This window comes from Ranitomeya variabilis, chromosome 1 (genome assembly GCF_051348905.1).
Source record: "Ranitomeya variabilis isolate aRanVar5 chromosome 1, aRanVar5.hap1, whole genome shotgun sequence".
NCBI lineage: Eukaryota > Metazoa > Chordata > Amphibia > Anura > Dendrobatidae > Ranitomeya > Ranitomeya variabilis.
Window position 1 is genome coordinate 1,148,329,494 of NC_135232.1, and position 25,908 is coordinate 1,148,355,401.

At 45.1% G+C, this 25,908-nt stretch overlaps 1 long non-coding RNA gene across 2 annotated transcripts in view; it reads left to right on the plus strand.

Annotated features, from left to right (window-relative positions):
- The first annotated feature begins 1,451 nt into the window (after window positions 1–1,451).
- The window catches only part of LOC143793149 (uncharacterized), a 69,158-nt gene continuing 44,701 nt past the window's right edge, over window positions 1,452–25,908 (plus strand). For both annotated transcript variants that reach the window (XR_013220064.1, XR_013220065.1), the window contains exon 1: window positions 1,452–1,555. This is a non-coding gene — a long non-coding RNA (uncharacterized LOC143793149). The remainder of the gene's footprint in view (window positions 1,556–25,908) is intronic.

The following is a 25,908-nucleotide window of genomic DNA, read 5'->3' on the forward strand; positions in this document are numbered from 1 at the left end:
ATGTCATCCATCTTGATCCTGTAGCCTAAGACGTTGGGCTGAATTGGAAGCTCATAAACGAGTCTTGGATGCCAAGCCATCCTGAAATAATCTGATCAATGAATGTCCCCAAGCGCCAGCAACAAAACAAATTCTCAAGTTTTCTGTTGAAGGTTTCAGGTTCAGTCAAGCAGCAGATGAGACTCAGTTGGCCTGTGTCGGGGGAACATGTGTTGGTGCAGAAGTCCCACCACTGAAATGATCACTGCCCCAAAGTTCTTTCAGTTGGTTACATGATATGTACTTTAAGGGTTTGTATCAAGATGAGAAGTTGTTCCATTTCTCAAGGATAGGGGATACCTTTCTATTTGCTGGGGGTCCGACCTCTGGGGCGGTGGGACTGTACTGTGAGGACATCATACTGTGCGTGAAGAATGTTCTGAACAGACAGCGGTGTATGCAGCATTTTGTTTTCTTCAAGGCTTTTGCATGGTGTTGTGCCCATAGTGTAACAGCAAACGGTGAGTAATAGTCATTGTATGGTGATACATAATTGAGTCTAAGGGTAATATACCAAGAAGGAAAGGTTTTACTAATTGTTTAGTATTGTGTGTTAGGGGCATCAGACTGGGGCGCATTAAACTATGTGGGGCCATGGTGACATCATATTATGTGTGTCGTCCTAAGGGGACATCAAAGTGTGTGTGTATGCAATGGGGGCATTATCCTGTGTAGGGGTATATGTGATGCCCCAGGGTCCTGGTTGTCACAGTGGCATTGCTTTCCTCACGGGGAGAGGGATGTCACACTTGGAAGCGATGGAAGATTCCTCTTAACAGGTAATTAGCACATACAACACCGTTCTGACTCCAGGCCAGAAGGGGGAGCTCTCCCCCCAACTTCAGGGGAGCTGCTCTCTCTGGTCAGGAGGAGGAGTTAGTTGCTAGGCAGTTGCTAGGCAGTTAGGAAGAGTTAGACAGTTGGTGCCAGACAGCAGACTGGAGCAGTCTGAGGCAGAAGGACGAGTGAGGGGCCGTACAGCCTGAGGTGCTGTAGCTCATAGATAGCGAGATACAGAAGGAAGAACAGAGTCTTTAGCTAACATGCCGGAGAACGAAGCACGGGAGAGAGATAACAGGGGAGAATAGTGGCGAGAGGGCTACCTCCCTGGCATAGCGCAGACACCGGTAGCCGGAAGGCCGAGGCTTTTGTGGGACTCTAAGACACACAGCAGAAACTGGCAGGACAGCTGGATTATACATCACCTGTTTGCCCTAACACCCAGGAGACACAGTGACACATAGAGCCCGGGTCGTGATAGAGACCCTGTAAAAAAGGCTCGAGTCACCTGTCATAGGGGTTTGTGTCCCACTTCAGTAAAGGACAGAGAGAACTGAGAGGACCTTGCTGAGAAGCCATAGGCAGTAAGGGACTACAACAGCAAGCGCTAGAAGGCAGGCTTTTAACGCCACCTGGTAAAGCTGGACTCTGGATTTGCTTCCAAGCCGGCCGGACCCTGCCTGTACCTGTGATCTGGTACCCTGGATTGTGGCTGCTGAAGACTTCAGTAAACCAGGTAAAGAGACTGCAAACCTGTGTCCTTCATTCTTTACTGCACCATTCACCATCTTCCATCTGTTCATCGGGAGCCCTGGGGACACACATCACCTGTGGGATGTTATACCATCTGGCTGCCATAACTTCACCCCAGAGGACCCCTTTAAACAGCCTTGGTCATCCCTGACCGAATACCACAGGTGACGTCACAAACTTTTATTATTTCACACATCCCTTTAAAGACCTTTCCTTTAACATGGGCGCCCAGGGCCACGGACCAGGTCACCGTCGCCGTGACACATCCTTTTAAGTACCGGACCCCGTACCGAGTACCCCACGGCCCTGGCGGGCGACTCATATATACTACATATTAGGGTTTACATTATATTGTGGGTGTCAGCTGTGGGGTGCATCCTACTGTACGTGGTGGTCTGTGGGGGCATCATGCTATGTGTGTGGACCATGGGGGGATTCATACTGTGTGTGTAGAGGGGGTCTATGGCAGCCAGTAAAGGCTTATTGTACTATGTCTGAGCACTAATAAACTTCACTTGAGTCAATATTTCAGTGTGGGCAGATATAAAGGACTGAACAAAGTTAACAAAGTGCCTTCGCTTAAAATAAAAATTTGTGATATAAACAAAAGTGAAATATCACACAGAAAAGTATAAGAGGATGTGAAACTTGTGATTTAAGTCGTGCACCAAACCATAATGTGCTAACATGCCACAACCCTCTAACTTTACATGTGTGATACCACAATGTGGCCACTAGAGGGCAAAGTCCCAGGTTCATACAAACAGCTGCCATTATTTCTGCACTGAGAAGAGGGAAGGCTTTTTATACTTCCCTTTCTCTCTTACATGGCGCTATAAGCACCAGAATAATATGTGGTTAGAGATCACTGTGACCAGTCATTCTTGTGCTGCGGCGTTAGATCACTGTGGTTTCTTCTGCTATATGGGCACAATCCCTGGTTATAATATAACCCCCACTGTCACTATTATAGGGAAACACATATCCTGCCTGTAATACAACAATTCATTCATCCCAAAAAATCATTAACAATTTTAGCAAAAACTGAGAATTTTGATGAAGAAAATTTCATTTATAGAATTCCAAGATTTTTTGTTGGAAAAAGCTAGCAGAATTTTGCGCTATGAGCCCCGACTCTGCGCAGGAGCCCAATCCTGCCCGGGGTGCTACCAAAAAACCGTCACCACTCACCAATTGTCATAGGGAGGGTGAGAGTCACGAGACCGGGTGAACATTTCATGCCCAAATTGTGAGAGGTTTTGGTTTGGGAAAAAGTTTACACTGATCCTGGCCGGCTGTAAGTGCATAAAGGTATCTCAGCTAGGGATCCTCCGTTACGGATGAGCACAGGCAGTTCTATCATAAAACACAGGACACCTGGTGTACACCATGTTCCAAATTATTATGCAGATGAAATTTTTCTCGGATTTTCCTAAATGGTCGGTGCAAATGACAGTCAGTCTAATAAGTCATCACCCGTGAGATTATACATCGAATTTTATTGAATAAACCTCCCAATGATAACAGTATAATCTCCAAAATGAACAAAACCCCACAATGCACTGTTCCAAATTATTAGGCACAGTAGAATTTCTAAACATTTGATATAAAGAACTGAAAATGCTCATTTTTGGAATTTGCAGCATTAGGAGGTCACATTCACTGAGCAAAAAAGCTATTTAACTCCAAAACCTCCTAACAGGCCAAGTTACATGTTAACAGAGGACCCTTCTTTGATGTCACCTTCACAATTCTTGCGTCCATTGAACTTGTGAGTTTTTGGAGAGTTTCTGCTTGTATTTCTTTGCTTCCCAGAGCTGCTGTTTGGATGTGAACGGCCTCCCACCCTCATAGATCTTTTGCTTGATGATTCTCCAAAGGTTCTCTATAGGGTTGAGGTCAGGGGAAGATGGTGGCCACACCATGAGTTTATCTCCTTTTACGCCCATAGCAGCCAATGTCTCAGAGGTTTTCTTTGCAGCATGAGATGGGGCATTGTCAGCATGAAGATGATTTTGCTCCTGAAGGCACGTTTCTGCTTTTTAGACCATGGAAGAAAGTTGTCAGTCACAAACTCTATATACTTTGCAGAGGCCATTTTCACACCTTCAGGAACCTTAAAGGGCCCTACCAGCTATTCTGGACCAAAACATGACTCCTCCACCTCCTTGCTGACGTCGCAGCCTTGTTGGGACATGGTGGCCATCCACCAACCATCCACTACTCCATCCATCTGGACCGTCCAGGGCTGCTCGACACTCATCAGTAAACAAGACTGCTTGAAAAATAGTCTTCATGTATATTTGGACCCAATGCAACCATTTCTGCTTGTGAACACTGTTTAGGAGTGGCCGAATAGTAGGTTTATGCACCACAGCAAGCCTTTGAAGGATCCTACACCTTGAGGTTTGAGGGACTCCAGAGGCACCAGCAACTTCAAATAACTTTTTGCTGCTTTGTAATGGTATTTTGGCAGCTGCTTTCTTAATTCAATGAATTTGTCTGGCAGAAACCTTCCTCAATATGCCTTTATCTGCATGAACTCTGTTTCAGTCATAAATCTCTTCATAGTATGATGATCACTCCTAAGTTTTCGTGAAATATCTAATGTTTTCAAACCTTGTCAAAGGCATTGCACTATTTAACACTTTTCAGCAGCAGAGAGATCCTTTTTATTTCCCATATTGCTTGAAACCTGTGACCTGCTTAATAATGTGGAACATCATTTTTAAGTAGTTTTCCTTTAATAGAATCACCTGGAAAACTAATTATCACATGTATTTAAGATTGATTTCAGTGATCCATTGAGCCCTAAGACACAATACCATCCACAAGTTTATTTGAAAAACAAAACGATTAAATCTTTATGACACTTAAATCCAATTTGCATAATAATTTGGAACACAGTGTATATATCCCCCATCCTGGCATATGTCCCCCATTCTGCCGCTTTTCTTTAATGCATAGAAAAAAATTATCCATTATACTTTTATTTCAAATCATTAGGCACCCCCCATAGTCCACCATATAAGATAATGCATCTTATAGTCTTCCCTATAGTATACTGCACAGCCCATCATCAGTATAATACACCCCATAGTCATCTATATTAGTATAATACACAGCCCATAGTGCTCCATATAATGTACTGCACAGCCCATAGTCACCCATGTAGTATAATGCACCCCATAGTGCTCCATATAGTGTAATGCACAGCCCATAGTGCTCCATATAGTATAATGCACCCCATAGTGCTCCATATAATATACTGCACAGCCCATAGTCATCCATGTAGTATAATACACCTATAGTCATCTATATTAGTGCATTGCAAGGCCCATAGTATTCCATATAATATACTGCACAGCCCATAGTCTTCCATGTAGTATAATGCACCCCATAGTGCTCCATATAATATACTGCACAGCCCACAGTCATCCATGTAATATAATGCACAGCCCATATTGCTCCAAATGGTATAATGCACAGCCCATAGTCACCCATGTAGTATAATGCACCCCATAGTGTTCCATATAGTATAATGCACAGCCCATAGTGCTCCATATAGTATGATGCACCGCATGGTCATCTATATTAGTACAATGTAAAGCCCATAGTGCTCCATATAATATTCTGCACAGCCCATAGTCTTCCATGAAGTATAATGCACAGCCCATAGTCATCTATATAAGAACAATACAAAGCCCATAGTGCTCCATATAATATACTGCACAGCCCATAGTCACCCATGAAGTATAATGGACAGCCCATAGTCATCCATGTAGTATAATGCACAGCCCATAGTCATCCATATAGTATAATGCACCCCATAGTGCTCCATATAATATACTGCACAGCCCATAGTCATCCATGTAGTATAATGCACCCAATAGTGCTCCATATAGTATAATGCACAGCCCATAGTCATCCATGTAGTATAATGCACCCCATAGTCATCTATATTAGTATAATGCACAGCCCATAGTGTTCCATATAATATACTGCACAGCCCATAGTCATCCATGTAGTATAATGCACCCAATAGTGCTCCATATAGTATAATGCACAGCCCATAGTCATCCATGTAGTATAATGCACCCCATAGTCATCTATATTAGTACAATGCACAGCCCATAGTGTTCCATATAATATACTGCACAGCCCATAGTCATCCATGTAGTATAATACACAGCCCATAGTCATCCATGTAGTATAATACACCCCATAGTTATCTATATTAGTACAATGTAAAGCCCATAGTGCTCCACATAATATACTGCACAGCCCATAGTCATGCATGTAGTATAATGCACCCCATAGTGCTCCATATAGTGTAATGCACAGCTCATAGACATCCATGTAGTATAATGCACCCCATAGTCATCTATATTAGTATTTTACACAGCCCATATCCTTCATATAATATAATGCACAGCTCATAGTCATGCATGCAGTATAATGCACAGCCCATAGTCCTCTATATTAGTACAATACAAAGCCCATAGTGCTCCATATAATATACTGCACAGCCCATAGTCATCCATGTAGTATAATGCACCCATAGTCATCTATATTAGTACAATGCACAGCCCATAGTGTTCCATATAATATACTGCACAGCCCATAGTCATCCATATAGTATAATGCACAACCCATAGTTATACATAAAGTATAATGCACCCCTTAGTCATCCATTTAATTTACTGCACAGCCCATAGTAATCCATGTAGAATAATGCAGCCACATAGTCATCCATTTTAGTATTATACACAGCCCATGGTCCTCCATGAAGTTTAATGTACAGCCCATAGTCAAACATAAAGTGTACTGCACCCCCATAGTCATCCATATAGCAAAATGCACAACCCATAGTCATTCATAAAGTACAATGGCCGCCATAGTCATCCATATAGTACAACACACAGCCCATAGTCATCCATAAAGTATAATGCACCCCCATAAACATCCATAAAGTATAATGCTCCCCATAGTCATCCATATAGTATAATGCACCCTATAGTCATCCATATAGTATAATGCTCAGCCCCTAGTCATCCATATAGTATAATGCACCCTATAGTCATCCATATAGTATAACGTACAGCCCATAGTCATCCATAAAGTATAATGCCCAGCCCACAGTCATCCATATAGGTTGTGACCCTCCGGTCAACTGGCCTTGTACCTGAATGGACTGTCATCTTCCTACGCTTGTTGTTACCTCCTCTCTGTGCGCGTGCTACAGGTGGGGTAGTCAACCCTGGAAGCTCTGAAGTAACAGCAGCTTCTATCCCGGCGAGTCAGCAGAAGGGTGAGACTCTGTAATGTGCACCATCTTGGGTACTGTGCTGGGACTGTTATATGTGTTATCTGCCTGTTTCATTGTTCAATAAACCCTCACTTTAGTCCACGCGGTTTCGGCTAGCGGACCTGGATGCCCACCAACCCCCCATGTCTCCACAGGATCATACTAAGTTGACAACGTGACTTTTGCTCTTGTTATTAGGCACTGTGGTTGTCACTTTTATGTCTGATTTAATACATTGTACACCCCCCCATGTGTTCTACGTTCATAGATTTTGTTGTGGCATTTACATTACCATTGCTGTGATACTTGGGTGTGACTGCAGTTTATGCTTACACTATAGTTATACCACTCTTCATATACAGTAGATGGAACGAGCGTCTTACCTTATACATAAATTAAATGAGAACCCTCCATAGATGCTTCATAGCTGGCCTGTGCTAGACTTACACATTTATCACAGAAAAATTCATCTACCCTAAAAGATGAAATATCTGCTCCACGATGAAAGGCTTAGAATAGTTCCGCTGGCTTCACAGTTTCTGTTTTTTGCAGCATGGATGAATGGAATAATGATTATCTTTGGCCTCTGGCTGCCCCGTTAGCATGGCCTTTACAAGATAATACAGTATGGCAGGTAACCCTCTAATGACCCGTTCTCCCGTCGCTTCTGAAGGAAAAAGACAGCCAGATAGAAAGTAGATAGAAACAATTTAATGACCTCGACTCATTTAGCTTAAAAAACTTTCGCAGCTTGAATCCTTCCATGTGAAACAGAGTTAAATTGGAAGTCATGCCGAGGAGCTGCCTAATCAGATGCCTAATGGAAGCAAGCAGGCTTTGAACTGTGCCCCTGCCACTTCTGTAGCCGGTTTAACTATGTCTGTCCGAGATGTGAGCATGAAAGTCTTCTACTGCAAGACACAAGATTGGTCGGAGGAGCTCATTGCTTAGTCATGCCTGAAGAACCAGCCGAGAGATCAAGTAAGCCACTTGCTCCTCGCTAACCCCATTTGACATGGCACAGCAGTGCCTTCATGTCCTTTCATTATTAGTCCGGGGACATCTCAACACACTCAGGTGACACAATTGCGTCAAAGGTTCACTTTCAGTAAAATCTGAAAGAAAAAAAAAATTCGGGAACGTCTGTAGGTTTGGCATTTATTAGGCACTTTTAATTATACTGGTATGGAGTCTACATATTGCCATGGACATGTTTGTAGGTGGCACCAACATTATGGTCCTTGGAAGACTTTATGGAACAAAATAGCTTGAGCAGACAATCAAGTTGAAACTACACTACACCTAGATCTCATCATGGGGCACAGCTTCTCATTGAGGAGAGCCAGGTGGCATATGGAGATGTACCTAAGGGCAATGTTTTATCAGAAACTATCCAAATTGTCTCTCCTCTACTAAGAAGAAAACTATTTTACACTAGGCAGTTGATGCCTCCATAGATATTGCTTACTGCTCTGTGGATAAACCCTTTGTCCTACGCCATATCTGATGTCTGAGTACTATACCAGGGAATAAGTGAAGGTCTCTAGAGCACCCATTAAGAGAAGAATGGTCATTGCTCACCCACAGTCCATCTTACTGCACTAATGTATGGCCCTGCAATAAAGCTCTAGCAATTTTTGTTTGTGCCTACAACTAGAGCCTTGCTGAAGCTGACAGCTGATAGTTGAAGCCCACAGCAGATGTCAGTTTTGCCTGGCTGGTTATCAAAAATACAGGGGAACCCCACATAATTTAAAAAAAATAATAATTATTTATTTATGGCGCAGGTGGCAGCTGATGAATACTCCCATCAGCCGTCACCTGTTCTCACTGTTAACAGTTGAATACAATGCTCAACATTGTCCACTGCTAGCTCTGATCTCAGGGAACAGTGATGTGAGCAGTCTTCACTTCAGCACCCGGTGCCGTTGAACAGCGCGAACAGCACCGCTGATTCCCAGGCACCGGTACGTGTCACACTGATGATACAGCGGCCCGTGCTGCTACTGAAACATTGACGTCTGAAAGAGCCCTTAGTGAACTCAATCATTTACTGAACTTTGGCCAAATTTTGCAGATTTTTAGGGAAAAAGCTCAGGAATACAAACACAAATTCGAATGTGCAATATTCATACCGAATTTGAGGTTGGCAAACGTTTTCCGACAAGTTTGCTCATCTCTACTTACAACGTTACTCTAAAGTTTATTATTCTTAGCTCAGTGTGTTATTAGGTTGATTCCCAAGTGAAAGGTAATTGTTTCGAATTAAAGAGCAGGCATGAAAAAGACTTTCCAAGAAAAGAGAAACAGCATCATCCAACTCATCCATAGCAGACTTTTGCCTCAGAAAATTGAAAAACTGCATCATGTGAGGGCCATGACAGTGTCATGTCGGACACTGTTCAAACCAGGTCGTTCGACAGACAGCGGTAATTCCGCTTTTGACCACTATGCGCCCATTGGCGTCGGCTAGATTTCATCTAGCTGGTCCGGGGTTAATTTACCTGGTGCTCTGATTGGTAGCTGGGCCATGCCCACTGCCTTTAAATAGTTCTCCTGGACATTTGGGCATCGCTGATTATAGCTTCTGTCTTGTGCGTTGTTATCTCGGTCTGGAGTGGTGAGCTGGTAGTTGGAGTATCGTTGCTGGTGGTGTATTTCCCTTTGTCTTATTTACTCCTTCCTATATTTGTATTTATTTTGCCCTTTGCACTTATTGTGTATTCCTGAGTGACTGCAGCGTGGTGTATATTTTCCATTATCCTTGTCTGTGCTAACTGTGGGTATTGGTGTATAATCTTTTCACTGGGTGGTGGGTGGTGGTTTCAGCCTAGGGTTGAAACAGGAGACAGGGTGAGGTTCGAGGCCTAGACATGCACACCATCAGTGTAAACTCTAGGTAGAGGGTCAGTCAGGATTTCCCCAGTCTGAGGGAAATTGCAGGGGCCCGGGTTATTAGCTCTTGCCCACCTAGTCTTCCCGTGACTTTATAATCGGCCTTTAAAAGAAAACAACAAAAAAAGGGGGTTTCCTTTTTTTTGTTGTTTTGTCATGGATCCCATGACTTCCATAACCCGCCAGTTGGAGGCGCTGTCCCTACAGGTCACTGAGTTGAGGGGGGCAGTGCAGCAACAAGGACTAGCAGTATCTAATGTGCAAGCTGAAGTGACAGGTAGAGTTGCTGAGCCTAAGTTTCCTTTGCCTGAAAAATTTGCTGGGGAACGCAGTAAATTTGTTTCTTTTCGTGAAGCTTGCAAACTATATTTCCGTATGCGCCCAATCTCCTCGGGTAATGAGGCTCAGCGTGTGGGCCTGGTGTTGTCTTTGTTAAGCGGGGATCCCCAAGCATAGGCGCTTTCTTTGCCATCTGATTCTGCTGCATTTGTCTCTGTGGAGAGTTTTTTTTCCTGTCTTGGAAATATTTACGATGAGCATGACAGAATGGCTCTAGCAGAATCTAAGATACGCACTATTCGCCAGGGGGAGTGAGTTGCAGAGGATTACTGTTCTGAATTTCGTCGCTGGGCGATCGATACACAGTGGAATGATTCAGCGCTGCGGAGTCAGTTTATTCATGGGGTTTCTGGAAGGGTTAAAAAAGCCCTTCTGATGTACGAGACTCCTACTTCTCTAGACTCCGCTATAAGTCTGGTTGTCCGTATTGATCGCCGTTTGCGTCAGGGGGAGCATGAGACATCGCCTATGGGAGAGGGTTTAGGTTCACGTGAGGTTGCTGCAGGTGAGCCCACGGAGCCTATGCAAATCGCAGGGGTGTCACATGTGAAGCGTCGAGCCCCTGAGCTCAGGAAGCAGGGAGCCTGTTTTTACTGTGGTAAAACTGGTCATTTTATTAACATCTGTCCTCTGCTGTCTAAGAAAAACGCAACGGCGGAAAACTTCTAAGCTCAGAGGGTGTGGAGGAGACCAATCTGAGCTTATGTATATCCTCCATGGTGGTTTCTCAATGCATGCTCCCTGCTAAGGTTATTATCGCTGGCAGTGAGCTGCCAATTACTGTTTTTGTGGATAGTGGTTCAGCCACAAATCTCATTGATGAGGAGTTTGCGCGCACAGCAGGTTTTAGGATTGAAAAACTGCCTCATCCTATCCGCGTGGTCACCATCAATGCTGCTCCTCTCTCACAGGGGGAGATTACTGAATTTGTGGCTGAGGTGAAACTCCACATTGGGGTTTTACATTCCGAGCAGGTTACATGTAAGGTGCTCAGGAATCTTCCTGCTCAGGTGGTTTTGGGTTTTCCATGGTTGTCTATGCACAACCCGGTAATTGACTGGAAAACTCAGGACATAATTCAGTGGAGCGAATTCTGCCAGGAGAATTGCCTGGCCACATGTGTGTCTGCTGTGACTTCAAGCGTTCCGGAGTCACTTCTGGATTTTGTGGATGTGTTCTCTGAGAAGGGTTGTTCAGAGTTGCCGCCACATCGTCCCTATGACTGTACTATCAGGTTTAAACCAGGGGCCAAATTGCCTAAAGCAAGGATGTTTAACATCTCCGGTCCGGAGAGACAAGCGTTAAAGGATTACATTGCTGAAAGTTTGAGCAAAGGGCACATCAGGCCTTCATCCTCACCAGTGGCAGCAGGGTTCTTCTTCGTGAAGAAGAAAGATGGTGGATTACGCCCGTGTTTGGATTTCAGGGAGTTGAACCAGATTACGGTTCGGGATCCATACCCTATGCCACTGATACCAGATTTGTTCAACCAGGTGGCAGGTGCTAAGTGGTTTACCAAGCTTGACCTCAGGGGGGCGTACAACCTCATAAGAGTCCATCAAGGTGATGAGTGGAAGACGGCTTTTAATACCCCTGAGGGTCATTTTGAAAATTTGGTGATGCCATTTGGGTTGACTAACGCACCTGCAGTGTTCCAACATTTCATTAATGATGTGTTCTCGCATGTTTTGGGGAAATTCGTTATCGTGTACCTCGATGACATTCTCATATATTCTTGCGACTGTGATACTCATTTAGGTCATGTCAGGCAGGTGTTACAGCTTCTCAGAGAGAATAAGCTGTATGCTAAACTTGAGAAATGTGTGTTTTCTGTTCAAGAGTTGCCTTTCTTGGGTTATATTGTGTCTGCTTCTGGTTTTAAAATGGATGCCGCTAAGGTGCAAGCGGTGCTGCATTGGGAACGTCCTGATAACCTGAAAGCACTTCAGCGGTTCCTTGGGTTTTCTAACTACTATAGGAAATTTATCAAGGATTTTTCCATCATTGCTAAACCGCTAACTGACATGACTAAAAAGCATACCAATTTCTCCGTTTGGCCTGAGGCTGCTGTGCGCGCATTTGAATTTCTTAAGAACAGTTTTGTTTCAGCCCCCATTCTTGTGCAGCCAGACGTATCAAAACCCTTTGTTGTGGAAGTCGATGCGTCTGAGGTTGGTGTGGGGGCGGTACTATCTCAAGGCTCATCTTTGAGTAATTTGCGTCCATGCGCCTATTTTTCCAAGAAACTGTCGCCCGCCGAACGTAACTACGATATCGGCAACAGGGAGTTGTTGGCAATCAAGTTGGCCATTGAGGAATGGCGACACTTCTTGGAGGGGTCGGTTCATCAGGTTACTGTTATTACCGATCATAAGAATCTGCTATATTTGGAGTCCGCCAAGCGTCTGTCTCCCAGGCAGGCTCGCTGGGCATTGTTTTTCATGCGGTTCAACTTTGTTGTCACTTACAGACCAGGGTCTAAAAACACTAAGGTGGATGCTCTGTCCAGGTGTTTTCCGGGGGGAGAACCTCGGGAGGATCCTGTACCCATCCTCCAAAAGGGTGTTGTGGTTTCGGCTCTCACTACCGAGGTTGAGGCTGAGGTTGCCGAGGCTCAGGAGGAGGTACCATCTGAGCTTCCCATCAACAAATCTTTTGTTCCGCTTCATCTCCGCTTAAAGGTTTTGGTGGAGCATCATGATGCTGTCCTGGCTGGCCACCCAGGGGTTAGAGGTACCTTGGAGTTGGTGTCACGTCGGTTTTGGTGGCCCAAGATCCGACAGGACGTGGCCTCATACGTGTCAGCTTGTACTACGTGCGCTAGGGCTAAGATGCCCCGCTCCCGTCCTGTTGGCACACTACTTTCTCTTGAGGTACCTAGTAAGCCATGGACGGAAATCTCCATGGATTTTATCACTGACTTGCCCTCCTCAGCTGGGAACACGGTCATCTTGGTGATTGTTGATCGGTTTTCAAAAATGTTGCATTTTGTGTCTTTGCCTTCGTTGCCTAACGCTAAGACTCTGGCTCAGGTATTTGTGCAGGAGGTGGTCAGACTTCATGGGGTTCCGTCTGACATCGTGTCTGATAGGGGTACTCAGTTTGTGGCAAAATTTTGGAAAGCATTTTGCTCACGGCTGGAGATCAAGTTGTCTCATTCTTCGGCGTTTCATCCTCAGTCAAATAGTCAGACTGAGCGTATGAACCAAAATTTGGAACAGTACTTACGCTGCTTTGTCTCTGATAACCAGGAGGAGTGGTCTACGTTCCTTCCGTTGGCTGAATTTGCCATCAATAATCACCGTCAGGAGTCTTCTGGGGAGTCTCCTTTTTTTGTGTTTACGGGCTACATCCTCAATTTTGTACTTTAAGTCAGAGGGGCTCTTCCGGCGTTCCGGAGGAAGACCAGTTAGGAGCACAATTGTCATCAGTCTGGAGGAGAGTTAAACAGCGCCTGTTGAGTGTGGGTGCTAGGTACAAATGTGTGGCTGACAGTAGGCGTGTGCCAGGTCCGGACCTGAGTGTGGATGACTGGGTGTGGTTATCCACAAAAAAACATAAGACTCAAAATACCATCCCTTAAATTGGGTCCACGGTTTATTGGTCCATTTAGGGTCGCCGCTGTCATTAACCCTGTAGCGTACCGATTGGAGCTTCCTACGGTGTATAAGATACACAACGTGTTCCACAGATCGTTGCTAAAAAAGACGGTGGGTCTTGTGGACGCGACACCCATGCCTTCTCCAGTCTTGTTGGATGGTAATTTGGAATTCGAAGCCTCCAAGGTGGTTGACTCTCGTGTAGTGCGCCGCACTTTACAGTACTTGGTACACTGGCGTGGTTATGGGCCTGAGGAAAGGTCCTGGGTACCAGCCTCGGACGTTCATGCAGACCGGCTGGTCAGGTTGTTTCACCGCCGTCATCCGGTCAAGCCGGGTCCTATAAGCCGTGAGGGCCCTGGGGTCCCTCGTAGAAGGCGGGGTACTGTCATGTCGGACACTGTTCAGACCAGGTCGTTCGACAGACAGCGGTAATTCCGCTTTTGACCACTATGCCCCCATTGGCGTCGGCTAGATTTCATCTAGCTGGTCCGGGGTTAATTTACCTGGTGCTCTGATTGGTAGCTAGGCCATGCCCACTGCCTTTAAATAGTTCTCCTGGACATTGGGCGTCGCCGATTATAGCTTCTGTCTTGTGCGTTGTTATCTCGGTCTGGAGTGGTGAGCTAGTAGTTGGAGTATCGTTGCTGGTGGTGTATTTCCCTTTGTCTTATTTACTCCTTCCTATATTTGTATTTATTTTGCCCTTTGCACTTATTGTGTATTCCTGAGTGACTGTGGCGTGGTGTATATTTTCCGTTATCCTTGTCTGTGCTAACTGTGGGTACTGGTGTATAATCTTTTCACTGGGTGGTGGGTGGTGGTTTCAGCCTAGGGTTGAAACAGGAGACAGGGTGAGGTTCAAGGCCTAGACATGCACACCATCAGTGTAAACTCTAGGTAGAGGGTCAGTCAGGAGTTCCCCAGTCTGAGGGAAATTGCAGGGGCCCGGGTTATTAGCTCTTGCCCACCTAGTCTTCCCGTGACAGACAGCTGGAAAAACATAAATATTGGAGTCAACAAGTCAGATAATCAAAAGGTCTATCAGTTCTGGTGTGACAAATACGTCAGTGGAGGAGGCTCGTATGCTTCATAATGGTGAGATCACAGATATCCATTCAAGCACCATGTGATGCATGTTACACAAGTCTGGAATAGTGGTCCAAAAAAAGCTGAAGAAGCTTCGACTTCAATATTATCATAAGAAATGTAAGCTCGAATTTACAAATAAGTATGAAAAGTAGACAGTAGAAGATTGGAAATGGGTGATTTGGAGGGATGGGACAAAGGTCAATAGCATAGACTCTGATGGGTGTAAATGGGTGTGGAAGAAAGAAGGGGGAAAAATGGGCTAACAGATCGAGAAATTGAAGGAACTGTGAAATTCGGAGGAGGAAACCTGACGATATGGGATTGTTTCACAGCCAAAGGCGTTGGATACTTGACCAGGATTGATGGTGGTCTCATTGCTGTGCTATATGTGAGTATGCTACAAGAAGAGTTACTTCGTACACCCGAGTACTATGGTAAAAGGACGACATAGTGATCCAGGAGGACAACAACCCAAAGAAGATGTCAAAATTGGCAAAGTAATGGTTCAATGACAATGAAGTAGAGGTGCTGGATTGTCCCCAACAGTCCCCAGATCTCAAACCAATTGTCACTTGTGGGTTGAAGGAAAAACTGTACACATCAGTATGTTGAAAACCATCTTTGGGGACATGTAGAAAAGACCTGGGATCAGATTTCAGATGAGACATGCTTGAATTTAATGGAGAGCATGCCCAGAAGGATTGAGGCAGTGTTGAAAGCCAAAGGTTTATTTACAAAATACTGACAAAATAATGAAAATGAAAATTTTAATTTTTAGGAGCAAAACAGTAACAATGCAGTGACATGACAATAATCTGCATAACTAATCATATGTTAATTAAATATTCGCAAGTCAAATTTATGCATGGAATAGCCAAGATAATTGTCTATAAAATGATAGTATTCTCACATTCAAAGCAGTAGTGGATGTTAGTGCAGGTCCATGTTATTCTCAAGTCCCTGCTCCAGCGTTGAACTCTTCATCTTTTTTTTGCAATGGCCATCCCCCTCTAATTACCATAGTATTCCCATGTACCTTTGATATCTCGCACCCATGCTGGCTCACATGGTGGCACAACTCCTGAGTATTCAGGTAGTTAGGTAAGCACACACCTAGCACTTCATTGTGCTCCATTCTTCATCCATCCCCACTATACATACTCAGCTCTGCTGTTAGATATACAAGTTGCCATCCTGCATCCTCAGCTCTGCTGTTTCACGTTTCTGCAAAGTGTCACTTAGCATATCTAGCTTTGTTGTACCACGCTGCTGCAAGGTCCTATCTGACATATCCAGCTCTGCTGATCCATGAATTTGATGGTTGGTCGATATGACCAAAAATGTGTTGGCCATGACTCACCTTGTAATTTTTTTTCCTTAAAGTAACTTTCTAGATTGTACTTGGTAGAAAAATCAATGTGAATAAAATGTGTATTTGTATATACAGTATATTACTGTTAGGAAACCACGATTGCATAGGCTGCTTCTTACACTGATCCAGGGGTTAGCACAATTTCTGTTATTTGACCTTTGTCATGTTACTTGACTTTCTGAACCTGTTTAATGAGCCCAAGCATCTCCTGAGGATAATCCAATGAGGTGGACGTCAGGGTTTAAACTTCACAGTATGGAATTCAATCCTGCAACATGTCCGCTGTGTCCGCGCTAAAGTTTCTCCACTTCATTATAATTTAATCCTCTAGGTAAAAAAAATGGAATTCCTTCTTAATTTGCAGCTAATGTACAGTATGTGGGGATCAGACTTTTGAGAAATATCAAGATGTCCAAGCCACCGCTGTTTTCAGTACCTTTTCCATTTAATAGGTTATGCTTCCTCTTGTTATTTCTGAAGGTATCTACAAATTTACTTATTTTTTGCAGCATGCCATATGCAACTTACCATCCAAGAAAAACATTAACTCTAGTGATGAGCAAATACATTCAGCACTATTCGTTACTCGCATTAATAGTACGGTATTCGGGCTATTCATTACTCGGCGATTAATTAGATATCCGCCTTGGTATATTCCAGTGTCCCGCCCGGCATGTTTGGCCCTTTATTTGCAGCCAATGAACATGCTGGGCTGGCTTGCGAATCACAGTAATGCCGGTGCCATCTTTGGTGTGGCATTGCTGTGATTGGCTGGCATTCCAGCATTATAGGGACTATTTAAAGGCTGCCGGTGCCATCTTGCGCGCATTGCAGCTGGAAACAGCATAGGGAGAGTGTAGTGTGAGAGTAGGGACAGTGAAAGGAGTGTAGGGACAGTGATAGAAAGTTATAGTGAGCGTTATTTATTCCAAAAAGCTCTTTCAAGAGCTGAAGATTGTCAAGATTAGTTGTTTGTTAGGTGGGAATTTAGTAGGGAGAGATTTAATAGGAGGGAGTGATGGTGGGTGAAAGGCAGGCACCTGGGTGTTCTCATCATTGTAAGCACATGCTGCAGCTCTCTGCTATTTTCCACTTAAAATACCTAATATTTGTCTAGCAGTTGTGCGACTGGTGCAATCTGGGTAGAGATAATCGTACGTGGCAATTTATCAGAGGCAATAATCTTCATTACTCCGCATTTGGAGTGTGTCAGCAAGGGAATCGATAGGGAGTACAAGTTTCACCATTGCACAATGTGCAAAGTTTTCACAAAGTACAAAACAGTAGCCATGTGGGGGATACTTACATGACCACTAAGTACTTGTTGCAGAAGCAGGAGGAGGAGAAGGTGATTTCATGAACAAAAAGGGTTTGGATGGTAAGGGATGGATGTTAAGACAACTTCCCAAACAAAACATTTGGCCTGCATTTACATAACGTTGCTGTCATCCATAGGGCTTACAAAGTAAAAGGAAATCCAGCCCCTGTTTTAGAAGAGTCAGCCTGTCTGTAGTTTGCGTTGACAGGCTTGTGCACCTATCCATTATGATTGCACCTGCCGAACTAAAAACTTACTCAGAGAACACACTTGCAGCAGGGCATGGCAGCACCTCCAAGGTGCAGAAGGAGAGGTCAGGCCAAGTGTGCAGCTTGGACTAACAATAGTTAAAGAATAAAGAAGAATGCTGGTATGGTCACTTAAGTAGTCCTTCACCATCTTGGTCAACTTCTCGTCATAGATACACCCACCGATAGCCCTTGCTGATGTGATGGTCAGTTGAAAATGTGTCAGTTGGTGGACATCCCCCCAAGTTGCACCTGGTGTTTGTGGTTCTCTACTGTAATCATTGTTGAAAATGGCACATCTGCCTATCTGTGCAGGCTTTGCACCAGTCGCACAACAGTTAGATAAAGATACGCTATTTATTAAACCAATAGAAAATGCATAGGCTTGTGCAGATTGGCCAATGTCACTCCTGTCTCTTTCCCTCGAGGAGGCTGCTTCCAAGTAAAATGATGCTTGCACATGTTCCTGACATGGGTTTCAGGCGTGACAGACTGACCACATTGCAGGCCCTTGATTGCATACACTGCATTCCGAATTTAATTCTAATGCTTTTAGTGTCTGATAGAGTCCAATTTACTGATATTGATCATACAGCTCCCCAACTCCTGTATTATATTCACCTTACAGCGGCTTCACCCGCTATGACAGCTGCTCCATTGGGATCTGGGGGCAAAAATGAACCGTGGAGCTTACAAAAAACCGGTTTTATAGCCCTTGCTGCCCCTCTGCTAATTGTCCTCGAGGGCCGCATAATGACATGGCGGTGAACATGGTGGTGGTGGCGTGCAAAGCCCAAAATTCAAATGGCCATGTTTGAAATGACATTGTAAAGTGATAGGGAATACGTATTCCACTATCTTGCTAACTATTTGGCATGAGAGAGAGACCTCCCAAATGTAGGAGTAAGAGCCCTCACAAATGTTAAAGTAAAAAAAAAGCCAAAACTCTCCATGGGAACATATGCTAAACGGGACATTATTTATTATTTTGCGTTATGTACATGTAATTATGAAGGAAATAATGTTTCTTAGCATGTTTCCCTTTAAAAAAATTTTTTGCTTTGGTTTAATAGGTCTTTTTAAAAATCCGTAAAACAGGTGCAATAGTCCTACAACATTATTCCCAGATACCATATGTGAGTCAGAAAGGCATGCCGGCATCGTCTCCATGCTGTTCCCATTTAGTTTTAGCTCTTTCCTATCCATTTCAGCTTTTTTCTCAGGCCCCAGACCTTTTTGTTGGGTCCAGCAGAAAAATATTCGGCATTTCACACTTACGTTAATTGGATTAGTTATTCGGTACGAATATACGGATATTAAAAAATATTTGTGCTGATTTTCCTGAATCCGAATATTTCACTATTCGATCATGGCTAATTAAAACCACTGCCATGCTCACCAATTACCATTATGAGCTGAAAAGGGTACCTTTCAATGGGTCAAATGTATTTACTTTTTTTGCGTTGGATGCATTAAGACTCAACAAACGTAAAAATCTAAGAAACTGGTGTTGTTTTGACAAATGATCAGAAAAACTCCAAAATGGCAGATTTTGTGGGGTGTTCCTACTATATGGTGAGTCTTTTGTGGTATTCCTAGCATATGAGTATATGTTGGGTCTTGTGGGGTGTTCCTAGTGTATGGTGGGTCTAGTGGGGTGTTCCTAGTATATGGTGGGTCTTCTGTTGTGTTCCTAATACATGTTGAGCTCAACCCTGAGGAAGGAGACAGGAGTCTCCGAAACGCGTTGGTTTTTTGATCCCATCCGCACTCCGTACTTCACCTTCTGAGAACTGCGGTCACGTGACCTAGCACGTCACGCAGGTCCTGCACACTTGCACATCGCTCGCACTTACCACTGGAACACCTCGCGGCACTGATTCTGCTGGACCCCGCTCTTCATAGTAGGTTAGTCAGTGGTGGCTTGCTGCCGGCCGGGGCAGCCACCTGTTTCTACTATACTCTCTGCCGGATATCAGACCGAAAGCAGAAACGCTGTGGACTCCCATCTACCTACGGAGGTAGGAAGACTCTCATATTTATTCTTTAATTTTTCAGAGGTCAAGTTTGTTGTTTATGTTTATTTTTATCGTCCTACCTCACCACCGTATGGTTGGACACCGTAACAATAGGCCACTATCCAGTGAAGGAGGTTTATAGTCTTTATACGATTGTGCTTTTCTATGCGCTTACCTGTATACACTTGGTGGTATACTATTACTGATCTTTTTATTTTATGCAACTGTCTATACTGTATTGTTTTAGTCCCCCTTATAAAATCTTGTGTATATTTTTCATAATCACTGCCTCCCTTTGGATTAAATATAAAATGTAATAGTTCTGTTCCTTCTATTCCATAAACTACACCTCGAAGTGATAGCTACCGTGCGGTGTCTAATCGACCGAAACATATTAGTGGTGGTGGCGAGTAGTCTGGAGTTATCTGAGAGTTAGCTGTGACCGTACCAGGGTCTGTACACATATTCCATGTGTTGGAATCCAGAGATGTATATGCTGTATGCTCACTGTTCATTTTCTGATAGCCTAGTCATACGATCAGGCTGCGGCCTTCTCCGTTGATCGTCGGCCAATCGTGTAATTGTCCAGATGATAGGAGGCAACAGAAAGCTGGGCGCTCCAAAGATCACAGCGGCTGGTACTCATGACCTTCCCAGCATGTGATATCAGGGATTTGTTGGATTAGAAAGGTCTTGACAAATATGGTATCCCTGACAATGGGTCTTGTGAAGAAACCAGATTGTATCTTAATTACCCAGACAGCTACCTTGTTGCAAACCAATAAAGGTACCGTCACACTCAGCAACGCTGCAGCGATATAGACAACGAGCCGACCTAACTAGATCGCTGGAGCGTCGCTGTTTAGGTCGCTGTAGAGACGTCAGACACAGCAGCTCCAGAACGATGCAGGAGCGATCCAGTGACGTAACGGCGACTCACTTCTCATTCTTGCTGGTTGTTAGCTCCATTACATCCATTGTTAGCGTCGTTGCTTTTGATGTCAAACATGACGATACACGCCGACCTGGCGACGAAATAAAGTTCTGGACTTCTAGCTCCGACCAGCGATGGCACAGCAGGATCCAGATCGCTGCTGCGTGTCAAACACAACGAGATCGCTATCCAGGACGCTGCAACGTCACGGATCATTGTCGTTCTCGTTGTAAAGTTGCTGAGTGTGACGGTACCTTAAGAACTGAATTTTCATCTGTATATTGGCTTGTGCATTTAAGTGTTTATGTCTGGTGGTTCAAGAGGACAGACTTGCAGACTGATACCATTTCACATACAGTGTAAGGTACCTTCACACTAAGCGACTTTACAACGATAACGATAGCGATCCGTGACGTTGCAGCGTCCTGGATAGCGATATCGTTGTGTTTGACAGGCAGCAGCGATCAGGATCCCGCTGTGAGATCGCTGGTCGTTGCTGAAAGTCCAGAACTTTATTTAGTCGCTGGATCTCCCGCTGACATCGCTGAATCGGTGTGTGTGACACCGATCCAGCGATGTCTTCACTGGTAACCAGGGTAAACATCGGGTTACTAAGCGCAGGGCCGCGCGTAGTAACCCGATGTTTACCCTGGTTACCATTGTAAAAGTAAAAAAAAAAACACATACTCACATTCCGGTGCCCGGCGTCCGCTTCCCTGCACTCCTCCTGCATCCTGTGTAAGTGCCGGCCGTAAAGCAGAGCGGTGACGTCACCGCTCTGCTCTGTGGGAGATGCCGGAGATGTTCGGCGCTGACACAGGATGCAGGAGGAGTGCAGGGAAGCGGACGCCAGGCACCGGAATGTGAGTATGTGTTTTTTTTTTACTTTTACAATGGGAACCAGGGTAAACATCGGGTTACTAAGCGCGGCCCTGCGCTTAGTAACCCGATGTTTACCCTGGTTACCAGGGGACTTCGGCATCGTTGGTCACTGGAGAGCTGTCTGTGTGACAGCTCCCCAGCGACCACACAACGACTAAACAGCGATGCTGCAGCGATCGGCATCGTTGTCTGTATCACTGCAGCGTCGCTTAAGGCCCCGTCTCACATAGCGAGATCGCTAGCGAGATCGCTGCTGAGTCACAAGTTTTGTGACGCAACAGCGACCTCAGTAGCGATCTCGCTATGTGTGACACGTACCAGCGACCCGGCCCCTGCTGTGAGATCGCTGGTCGTGTCGGAATGGCCTGGACCTTTTTTTGGTCATTGAGGTCCCGCTGACATCACTGAATCGGTGTGTGTGACACCGATCCAGCGATGTCTTCACTGGTAACCAGGGTAAACATCGGGTTACTAAGCGCAGGGCCGCGCTTAGTAACCCGATGTTTACCCTGGTTACCAGCGTAAATGTAAAAAAAAACAAACACTACATACTCACCATCTGATGTCCGTCAGGTCCCTTGCCGTCCGCTTCCTGCTCTGACTGAGTGCCGCCGTACAGTGAGAGCACAGCACAGCGGTGACGTCACCGCTGCGCTCTGCTCTCACTGTACGGCGGCACTCAGTCAGAGCAGGAAGTAGACGGCAAGGGACGTGACGGACACCGAAAGGCGAGTATGTACTGTTTGTTTTTTTTGGTAACCAGGGTAAACATCGGGTAACTAAGCGCGGCCCTGCGCTTAGTAACCCAATGTTTACCCTGGTTACCCGGGTGCTGCAGGGGGACTTCGGCATCGTTGAAGACATTTTCAACGATGCCGAAGTCGTTCCCCTGATCGTTGGTCGCTGGAGAGAGCTGTCTGTGTGACAGCTCCCCAGCGACCACACAACGACTTACCAACGATCACGGCCAGGTCGTATCGCTGGTCGTGATCGTTGGCAAATCGCTATGTGAGACGGGGCCATTAGTGTGAAGGTACCTTAAAGGTACCGTCACACTAAGCGACGCTGCAGCGATATAGACAACGATCCGATCGCTGCAGCGTCGCTGTTTAGGTCGCTGTAGAGATGTCAAACACAGCAGCTCCAGAACGATGCAGGAGCGATCCTGTGACGTAACGGTGACTCACTTATCGTTCTCACAGGTCGTTAGCTCCATGTTTAACATTGCTGGCATCGTTGCTTTTACTGTCAAACACGACGATACACGCCGACCTGACGACCAAATAAAGTTCTGGACTTCTAGCTCCGACCAGCGATATCACAGCAGGATCCTGATCGCTGCTGCGTGTCAAACTAAACGATATCGCTAGCGAGGACGCTGCAACGTCACGGATCGCTAGCGATATCGTTATAAAGTCGTTTAGTGTGACGGTACCTTAAGTCTGTAGTGGTGACTGTACATTGAGTGTGTTGACCTTTGTTTGCTGATGTGTGCTTATATGCTAATATACTTAATCCCATCACCATTGTTTACCTTTTCTTGATGTTGGACTGAAAGACCCTGGGTGGTTCTAAGGGTAGCTTACATGCCTTGGGTATAAAGAGTCTGAAGTTATTCAGAGCTAGGAGCAAGACATTCTGAAAACCACCCAACAGACAAGAGAAAGGACTGCAGCCAATTCATCATGGCACCATCACGAGGGACACTGATCTAGGATTCTATAGGATACAACCTAGGGGTTGGAAGAACACAGATCTGATCCAGTGACCATCTCTGCACCATGGATATGTTTAGAGAAAGCCAGGGTTGGGACCCGCTGGTCGCATGGTTCCATGGAGATGGTCAGATAAGCCAGGTGGTGACTCTCGTCTCAACTGGCTTTGGACCTTGTATGGACTCTATAGACAGTTCTTGGTCATCTCCCTATGCTTGTCGTTACCCCTTCTCTGTGCGTTCATCCACAGATGGAGTAGCGACCCTGGGAGCTCTGACATCATGTCAACTGGCTTTGGACCTTGTATGGACTCTATGGACAATTCTTGGTCATCTCCCTATGCTTGTCGTTACCCCTTCTCTGTGCATTCATCCACAGATGGAGTAGCGACCCTGGGAGCTCTGACATCATGTCATACTGGAAATACATGGAGTCGCAGTGATCTTTTATATGCGCCCATGTGACCCTGGGAGCTCTGACATCGTGTCAACTGGCTTTGGACCTTGTATGGACTCTATGGACAGTTCTTGGTCATCTCTGTTATGACCTGGTGGTTAGGAGCACCCGAAGTGACCTGATGGTTAAAACAGAAAACTTGGGACAAGCTCTGAGGAAGTGGTAACTCTACTGACCGCAATCCCTAATCCTATCACACACACTAGAAATAGTCGTGGAGCGTACCTAACTCTCCCTAGACGCCTCTTCACAGCCTAAGAGCTAACTACCCCTAAAGATAGAAATAGCAGCCTAGCTAGCCTCAGAGAAATTCCCCAAAGTAAAGGTAGCCCCCCACAAATATTAACTGTGAGTTAAGAGGGAAGTGACAAACACAGGAATGAAACAGATTTTAGCAAAGGAGGCCGAATCTTCTCTAGAAAGACAGAGGATAGGAATGGGAACTATGCGGTCAGTATAAAAACTACAAAAACCACGCAGAGTGTGCAAAAAGATCTCCACACCGACTCACGGTGTGGAGGTGCAGCTCTGCACCCCCAGAGCTTCCAGCTAGCAAGGAAATATCATAATAGCAGGCTGGACTGAAACATAGCATGTAGTGAAAAATATATTCAAAAACCAATGAACAGCAAATGACTAGCAAGGACTTAGCTTCTGCTGGAGTAGTCAGGTCATCTTAGAATTCCAAGAGAGATCTGAACCAGTACTGAGACATTGACAGCTGGCATGAACTAACGACCTGGGCAGAGTTAAATAGGGAAGTCAGCAGCAGCAATAAACGAGGGCAGCTGAGAAAGCCAACCTCAAAGATCAGCAGTTCCACTCAAAGCCACCAGAGGGTGTCCAAGGACAGAACTCACCAAAGTACCATTCACGACCACAGGAGGGAGCCCGTGAACGGAATTCACAACACATCTCCCTATGCTTGTCGTTTTCCCTTCTCTGTGTGTTCAGCCACAGATGGAGTAGCGACTCTGGGAGCTCTGACATCATGTCGTACTGGAAATACGTGGAGACGCAGTGATATTTTATATGCGCCCATGTACCCATACAATTCCAGGCATGTTGGGAATGTTCTGTTTGCTATTGTGTGCTGTGGTTCAATAAAGTATTGCCACCCTGTTTTACCTTAACCCTGTGTTGTCTGTGTAGTGTATTGCCCACTGGGAGATAGAGCGGGCGTTCAGTGGTATGAGCCGTGGGCCATGCAGTCATGCTAAAGACAGCCGGGCCAGTGGACGAGAGCACCCAATGACCCCGCTTCTCCGTAACAGGTCTTGTGGTGTGTTCTTAGTATATGGTGGATATTGTGGGGTTTTCTTAGTATATGTTGGGTCTTGTGAGGTGTTTCTAGTATATGCTGGGTCTTGTGGGATGTTCCTAGTATATGGTGGGTCTTCTGGGGTGTTCGTAATATATGATGGGCCTTGTGGAGTGTTCCTAGCATATGGTGGGTATTGTGGGGTGTTCTTAGTGTATGGTGTGGCTTGTGGGGTGTTCCTAATATATAGTGGGTCTTGTGGGGTGTTCTTCATATATGATGAGCCTTGTGAGGTGTTCCTATTATATGTTGGGTCTTGTGAGGTGTTCCTAGTATATGCTGGGTCTTCTGGGGTGTTCCTAGTATATGGTGGGTCTTGTGAGGTGTTCCTAGTATATGTTGGGTCTTCTGGGGTGTTCCTAATATATGGTGGGTCTTGTGGGGTGTTCCTAGTATATGGTTGCTATTGTGGGGTGTTCCTGATATATGGTGGGTCTTGTGGAATTTTCCTAGTGTGTGGTGGTTTTTGTGCGGTGATCCTAGCATATGTTGGGTCTTGTGGTGTGTTCCTAGTAAATGTTGGGTCTTGTGGGGTGTTCTTCATATATGATGAGTCCTGTGAGGTGTTCCTAGTATATGGTGAGTATTGTGCGGTGTTCCTAATATATGGTGGGTCTTGTGGGGTGTTCCTAGTATATGGTTGTTATTGTGGGGTGTTCCTGATATATGGTGGGTCTTGTGGGATTTTCCAAGTATATGGTGGTTCTTGTGGGGTGTTCCTAGCATATGTTGGGTCTTGTGGGGTGTTCCTAATATGTGGTGGGTCTTGTGGTTTTTCCTAGTATATGGTGGGTCTTGTGGGTGTTCCTAGTACATAGTGGGTCTTGTGGGGTGTTCTT